Below are 8,144 nucleotides of genomic sequence, written 5' to 3' on the forward strand. Positions count from 1 at the left end.
TGAAATGTAGTTTTCCAGTTGAAAGACCCTGTAAAACGTGTCCTCGACCGCTTGACATTTTCGGCACCCCAAAACCGAAATTCCCTCAAACGCTTGGAATGATCAATGCATATTTTTTTTTCTGTCACTGGAGTGAATGTATTACATTTTCCGTTTATTTGCTGTTCCTTTGGTTGCTTTGTGTGTTTTTTCCCTTCTGATTTTTAGAGGAAGGTCATACATTCCTCTGTAAATGCTATTAACCTATGCAGACCACAGCTCTTCATAGCACAGAAAGGAATCAATGGACGAGATCTTGCTTTAGGTAAATTGTTTTTTATGGCTGTGATGTATTGATGCATGGACATTGATTCGGCCCAGCCCTCGACCTGAAAAACGTTGAACAATACTTCAGAAGGGGAAGAGACAAGGACAAATCACACACTGATCTTCCTTTTCAGTGGGCAATAATGCTTTTCTGTATTTTTTTTTTTTTCTGTTGATGAGAAATGGACTTTGCTTTAATGCATTCTGCCTTTAGTTTTTAAACTTCTTAAAGCTGTAGTCCGTAGCTTTTTTTTTTTTTGTTAAAAATGATCCAAAATACATTTTTGAGAAAATACATAACCAGCCAGTGTTCAAAACTCTCTGCTTGCCTTTGTTTTTAACTCCAGTGGTACTGGTGGATTCCTGGTGGCCTACGTCCGTTACTCTCACCCACTGTAAAAAAAAAATGGACTTAGTGTCTGTGACGTCACCCGTAGGTTTTTTTTAAATGCATTTTTGAAGCCTAAAAGTGGGCGGAGCCGGTCGTCACGATCTTGGCAGCGCATCACTCCCTGATAACAGGAAATAGCCAAAGAAGCAGGAAGTGGGAGGAGCTGAGGTGCCAGCAGACAAATGGTTACAGTTTGGTTACAAATGACAAATGCTGAAGTGACAGCAGCGTAATCCACCTGTCACTCAAATGAGAGCGAACTTTAATATAATTTAAATTAAATAACTTCTAAAAGAAAATCAGCCCATCACATTTGTCATGAAGGGCAAAATTAGCTATATAGAGCAAAACCATTTTTTCTGTAAACTAGTTATTTTTTGCTGTAAAATTGGATATTTTAACATGGGGCAGCCTGTCTCTAGCGGCCAGTTGATGAAGTGCAGTTTAAATCACTTCTGTGTTAGCTTCAAGAGAGAGACCTTGCTCCCATCTGGGTCACGGCACCAGTCCTACTCGCCCCTTCTCCGAGCGGGATTCGAACCAGGGTCTCCGACGTGGGAGGTGGGTGCCATTCAACAACGCAAAAGACCGCAGCAGCTAGCGTGCCTCTAAAGGCCAGGGGATTGAGGTTTACACACATAGCATACTGACCTACGTCAGGTCAGTTACACTCACCCCCCTAAACTTCACTCCCATCCGGGTCACAGCACTGACTGTAACCGGTCCTACTCACCCCGCTTCATGCAGGACTCGTACCGTGGTCTTCGTTGTGAGAGGCGGCCGCCCTATCAAGGACGCATGCTGAAGGCCGCAGCCTCAGGCATCAGTTGAGGTCAGGGCAGTGAGATTTACATGCACGCCTCTTACTGTCCCACGTCCGTTACACACGGTTACCTCCTCTTGCGCTCGAGTATCACACTGACAGCGCTTGATTGATCTGTGTGGACCAGAACTGTGTCAGATCAGGCCTTATTAAAATAAACATCTCGCTGCAGAAGAAACGGGTTAACTGGCTGAGAGAGTCAGACGTCTGATTTATTTTCCTCTCCTCCGCATGTCAAGCAGAAGGCTCTGTAAATGACTTCGATTAACGCAGAATGCTCCCGCAATTAAAAAATCCAAAGCTATCATGAATTTTTCATACTAGGGATGTTTAAGCTAATTATGGCTCAAAATGGAGCTCTTTGCCGAGGCGCGGCAGAGTCGTCTGACATTGACGGCCAATGTCACTGTCACAGAGCTGCTCTTAGCAACACTTCTAATCATCAGAGCTACTTAGTATTCATGTCATTGTTTCTTTCTTTTCTCTCAGCCTTTCTTTCTCTCATACTAGCCAGACAGTCTCCTCTAAAAGTGTTAAATTGTCGTCTTCATATGATGACATCAGTAGTCATATCACGGTATGAAAGCTAGACAAGATGTTCTGTTGAGAATAACATTTAGTTGAACAGTTTAATGATAAAACATCTGTAGCACAACACATATTTCATAATCTCTAAATATCAAATCACTATATCTTACCATGATTTATATCATGACTTTGTGAATATAACTTAATTTAGTTCAGCATATAAAGTAGTCAGCTTTTTTGGCCAACTGAAGCTGGCAGTTATAAAATAATTATACAAATGATAACTATCATATAAGTCTGGTTAAAAAGAATCCTCTGGATTATTAAAATATTCCTTTTAATAAATCTTTCACAATGTAATATATTAGTCAATGCACTTTAGTCAACATTAAATGGAGATAGTAGATCACTCAATATAATACTGGCAGCCAGCTTCTTAGTGCCAAGGCTAAGAAACAGAACCAAAGGCAATTTGTACGATAGTTTATTGGCTTTAAGCAATCAATGGCAATGAAATATTCATAGACTTGGATTTTGCCAAAATTATGAGTGACAGCTTGCCTCTTGCAGATGAAGGATTGTGGCAGGCTAAACAAAAACAAATTCTCTAAATGAAAAAGATCAGATTGTTGTTTCCGTAACGGCTCTGAGCATTATTAGCATTATGTGTTATTAATACATTTTTATAAATTCAGAGGTATGTTGACATTCAGGAGCTGCTACTATAGAGAATAATGAATATATGAATGATTTGAATATAATATACCTCCCTTGTTTGCTGTCATTAAATAAATTGCCTGATAGAACAACAGTCTTTTTTAGGATGCGTTGTTTGGCCTTTTGAGTGTCCTCACGTTACAAAGAAAATCTATTTTAGTGGCCGTCTAATAGTAAAACACTCCATAAGAAGTGGGCAGCAGTCGTTTAGCATGCTGTTTTATTTAAATGGTAATCACGTGTGATTTAAAGAGCCATTGTAAACGTTGTGGAGCGAGCAGAGACCTCAGCCGTGATGAGGAAGACTGCTGGAGTTTGCCCATCTTCGCTTTTTAACTGCACTACAAAGTTTTGTACTGATGACATCTTCCCCCGTTACTCTGAATAATTAATTAGACATGATGAATTATTCCGTACTCAATTCCACAATCACCGGTACACACGTGTGCACACTCTCTTTTGTGTGTGTGTGTCTCTCAAGTATTAAAATTTCAGAGCCCTCGTGATTAGTATTCTCAAGGTTCACCTGTGTTTCTCTGAAGGTTCAGGTGGACAAAAGCCGCAAAAAAAAAGTGTCAATCCTCAGTATGAGGAAGTGAACTTTCATTTCCTGAAAATGGCAGTGCTCTGTAAGGACTGAAGAGATGTTGGTTTTTTGTGTGTGTGTGTGTGTGGCTGAAAAGGAAAACACAAAAGCTTCATACTGGACCAAAGAACCCTAATTTTCCAGAGCTCTGGCTTGCTTTGAGACTAGTCTTCACCATGAGATGGAGAGGCCTCACTGCGCGAGGGCTACGTACAAATGCCAAGAAACCAAACTAATATAGAGTTATTTCCAATCTTAGATGTGTAGATCCTTCCATGGTCTTTTGTAAGCCTTTCATGCCCATTCCCAGGACAGAATGGTTACCGAGACTAAGCTATGGGTGCTTTAAAAGTCTCCAGGTTGGTTTTTCCAGCGTTGTTGGACATGAATACTGGCTCTTTGGATGTCACCCCTGCGGAGGGATTAAAGGCAGCAGGGAGTTACGCTCAGTAAAGTCTGTGCTTAATAACTGCGGTCTGAGGGTTTTGTTTTGAATCACTTGAGACCCTTTGAGTGGTGTGCCGTGTATGTATTTTAGTGTGTGTGCTACAAAAGCGGGGTGAGAGAGGTGTTGATAGCCTGGCAGGCAGAAAGGGATCTGGCCTAGCCACAAAGGCGTCAGTAAAGGGGACTAGAGCCGACAGAAGTGGCCTTGATTGGCCTCCCAGAGAAACAGAGTGAGTCTAATGCCGAAAGAGGAAACAACTCAAGCTGTAAGCTTTAAAAGCCAATGTCATGTTTTGCAAGTGTGCAGTCAGCGCTCCTCGATAAAGACACTCGCGTTCAAAAACATTTTGACAGCCTGCAACACAATGGAAAAGGTTGTTTTTAAAGCGCACTTTTTACGGAATCAGTTTCTTTCACTTTTTATTTTATCAATTTAATTGAACACCAATGTATTACAAATGAACTAAAACAATGTAAGCTGTTTTTAGACGTATAATATGTATAACTTGATTTTTGAAGGCCTATATGGTTTCTCTTCCATCTTTTGCACCTGTACCAGAGCTCTATCCACAAGTTTCCGAGGGGCGCTCCTGTAAAAAATAAAGTGGGTGAAACTTCCGGCGAGGCGGCGGAAGTAGCATTCCAATGGTATTTTGTGTGTTAGTTAGCGAAGAGGCTAGCTGTTTTTCGGACAATTATTTTACTATTTAAAGACGCAAATCTTTATGAGAGATGTCGTTACGGAGCTCAGGGACATCATGTGCTGTTCGCGGTTGTGTATATAACCGGACTAAACTAATTCAGTGGCTTAAACATGATTGTTTTGAACATAAGCTGAAAACGAAATCACAGTGATCCTACCAGAGCCCGTCTCTGATCCTGCCAACGACTGTAGTTTCCATCACCTCCCAAAAGACGACGAATCTTCCTGTGTACATTTGTTTAAAATCTTAATATTCTATAAACTCTATCAGCATGTGTTTGGCTGTTCGCTACTGATGTTACACCTAAACTCAGGATCAAAGCCTGAGTTGACAGAATACCAAATGTGCCAGTTAATGTATTCAAGCAGCACATTCATTTATAATTTTGAATAAACTCCAAAGCACAATGACTAAGTGTGTATTTTTTTATTTTAATTGTTTGTCAGCTCGCACAACTGTCTGTCACCATGCCTTGAGTATTGATTATTAATAATGTTATTATAATACTCCCAATCAACTACTGCGGAGGGTAAAGGGACTGTTATTTCACCCTTTTGAATTTCGTTGAGGTTGTGTTCCCACATCGTTAGCTAGTTTGGATCGCTATAACTTGAATGACTGTCAACTGTTGAATGAACGAGTGTCAAGCATGTCAAATCGCACTTTGTTTACTTCCAACCGGAAGTCGCGCCCACTTTTGACGCAAGGCATCATGGGGCGTAGGAAACTTGTGGATAAGCACACAACGCAAGTTTCGAAGGGCCCTGCAAATTACTCAAGAAAACGTGTCAAAGCCCAAAGCACGTCAATCAAAGTTTACAACATCGGTGAGAAAATTAAGCGGCTTTCTGGCCATGAAAAGAGAGCGAGAGAAAAAAAAAAACACACCATGAGACTGAATTGCGGGAGCAGCAATCAGGTAGACTTATGGTCTCTCCTTTCCAAGTTTGATGTCAGCAAAGAACTGTAACGTTAAGTTGATGTGTGCATCTCTCTCTAGTCTGTCTGTCTGTCTCCCCGCTGGGTAGTGCATCTTTTGGTCTTTCTGTGTCTTGCTTACAACACCGGCCACTTCCAGGGCTGTGTTCTGTGACTTTGTGCCTGACAAAAAAAAAGTGAGTGCGATACAACTATTTATTACGTTTAATAAACGATAAAGGGCAACGGTGTTTGTTTATAAACTGCAGTTTGGAAAAGATAACCACGTCGCATGTTAACATGCGTTCATATGCGCATGTGCTAAAGGAAATGCGCACTTTGCAGCAAAACATCTGTAGGAACCAGTACAATATGGACGTGATGGCATTATATGCGCACATACTTTTAAAACAAGACAATGATATCTACTGTAGTCTCCAAGTCAGTTTAGTTACAACTTACAACTCTGCAATAAAGCAAGATGGAAAACAATGTATTGACAATGACTATTGATTTATAGGCTATATTGTATTTAAAATGTTGATTGAATGGACATACTGGTCAATATGGTTGGTCAATGGTTATGACAAGCCATTTTAGTTTTTATTCATTCACAGGATGCATTTTTGGTAACAATGTCTATTTCTGTTATCAGGAATTACATTTTCATTAGTAGTTGGAGTGTGAGCACTGGGGTGTCAGGTGTGACTGTGTGGCAATGGTTTACATAGCTCATGGGTCAGGTAGGAGGGCTCCTTAACAGAATTTTGCTTAGGGCCCCAGGGAGGTCTGGACTGGCTCTGACCTGTACCATTTTCGAAATGATAAATCATGAAATCTCTTGGCTGCATTTCAAAAGGTCAGCTGCAAATGAGGTCAAAGTTGAAATCATTTGATCTTTGAGCGTTACGTTACATTGGATGACCTACATGGTAGACTGTAGCTGTCAGCTTCACTTCATCAATGCTTTGGGCAACGTTGGCAGTGGCTATCTGTCCGAGAAGGCAAGGCTGAGCCTCAAAAATCTATTGCAAAGGAATTAAAATAACGTTGGTTTATTTTATATGTGGTGGTGAAGGCGCAGTGGATAAGACACATGCCTTTGGTGCGAGAGACCCGGGTTGAAATGGCCTGAGATGGATAGAAGCTGATAAAAATAAGAATGTTTTAAGCTATTGGGTAGATCAATATAATTGACATGCCATCCTCGGGAATGTTTTAAGCTATTGGGTAGATCAATATAATTGGCACACCATCCTCGAAAAACCATGTTTCTTCACTGTTTACACATGCAAGTCATGTGAAATGGCCTGAGATGGAAAGAAGCTGATAAAAATAAGAATTATGTTAATGGAATTAAAGCGAGAAAGCCCAGGAGAATAAATGGTATAAAGAAACGAAGAGCGAGCGAGATTGATGCAGCGTGACCGAACCGCTATACTGTGTCCTGCGGGGGGCCGAATGAAAACACAAGCTGTCACCTCAGGTTTTGTCACACCACAACACACACCTGCTTTCCCTCCCACAGCACAGGACAAAGTAATGTCCCGTGTTGAGAGCTGTCATACGTGCTCCTGTTATTGGGCCATCTGAAGCGCTCTGACTGCTGAATGTTCTGGGGGTTTCTGTGGTGCTTGAGGTTCAGTGCTGGTCTCTACTCAGTGGACATCAGCGAGAGCAGGGTACGCAGAATGACAGTAAGATCATTTCTCACAGTGAAGACCCGAACCCGTTTGACAAAGTGTTTAGTTTCTGAGAGCCATTTAAAGGCCTGTTTGAGGATCAAGACTTGGTTTTGAGTAGGTGTAGTGTAAGCAAGGGCTTGGGTTATGCACTTAGTTGTGATGGAGCTAGAGATTGCATTGTATCAATGAATGACCTTACGAAGATAGATTTGTGCAAAAGTCTGCACATTTCCAGTAACATTGCAAATGCTGTTTCTTGTAAATCAAAGGCATGAAAACATGAGGGGAAAAGGACGTGAACAATGGTTTCCATTTTTGACTCTTTTTTTTATGAATTGACAGCTATAGCTACAGTGGTAAGAAGCTGCCGGTAGCACTTAAATAGATGACTCGAAATGTACCACACTTCATTTCAGAACCAAATAATGCAATATTATTTGTGGGGAAAAAAAAGACCTGCAGGGAGAGGGTAGAATTGAACTCAAGTTGAAACCTAGCAATCAAACCAAGTGTGAAAACAGCTTAAGAGTATGAGAGTATGATTTACTGTAAAAGAGAGAAAAAAACTCACTGAATTCCACTGCTTGATCTTATGCATGTAGGGCAACAGCAGTGTTGTGGTAAACTGTATTGTGGATTGCTAAGAAGTGAGAGCGGATTAAAACGCCACAAGCCCTGCAATTACTCCTACTGTACAGCTGCCCGTTATGGAGGAAGCTCTTTTCAGAGAATATCTGCATATCTAAATATGCGTGTGTGATTTCACTAGAATAAACACAACAATTACTTACTCTACATCCACACAGCTTGGTAATTCAGTATAAGATCTTTTTGTGCAGCTAGCTAAAAACATCACCCCTGTTCATAGTGAAACACAGCAGAGGTGTGGATAATGGCCACTGTCTAAGTGGATGTGCTTCTGTCCTCTGTTGATGTGTTTAGGAAAAAAAATTCCTTTCCTGTCCCTCTATCGGACCCTTTTGTATGTGTCAAGTTGTCAAACTGTTTTCCTAAAACAATGCGAAGACTAAACAGTTAA

At 40.9% G+C, this 8,144-nt stretch overlaps 1 protein-coding gene across 1 annotated transcript in view; it reads left to right on the forward strand.

Annotated features, from left to right (window-relative positions):
• Positions 1-8,144, forward strand: part of agbl4 (AGBL carboxypeptidase 4) — a 328,580-nt gene that overhangs the window by 257,309 nt on the left and 63,127 nt on the right. The window lies entirely within an intron of this gene.

The sequence above is a fragment of the Pimephales promelas genome, chromosome 14 (genome assembly GCF_988280905.1).
Source record: "Pimephales promelas chromosome 14, fPimPro1.hap1.1, whole genome shotgun sequence".
Taxonomy (NCBI): domain Eukaryota; kingdom Metazoa; phylum Chordata; class Actinopteri; order Cypriniformes; family Leuciscidae; genus Pimephales; species Pimephales promelas.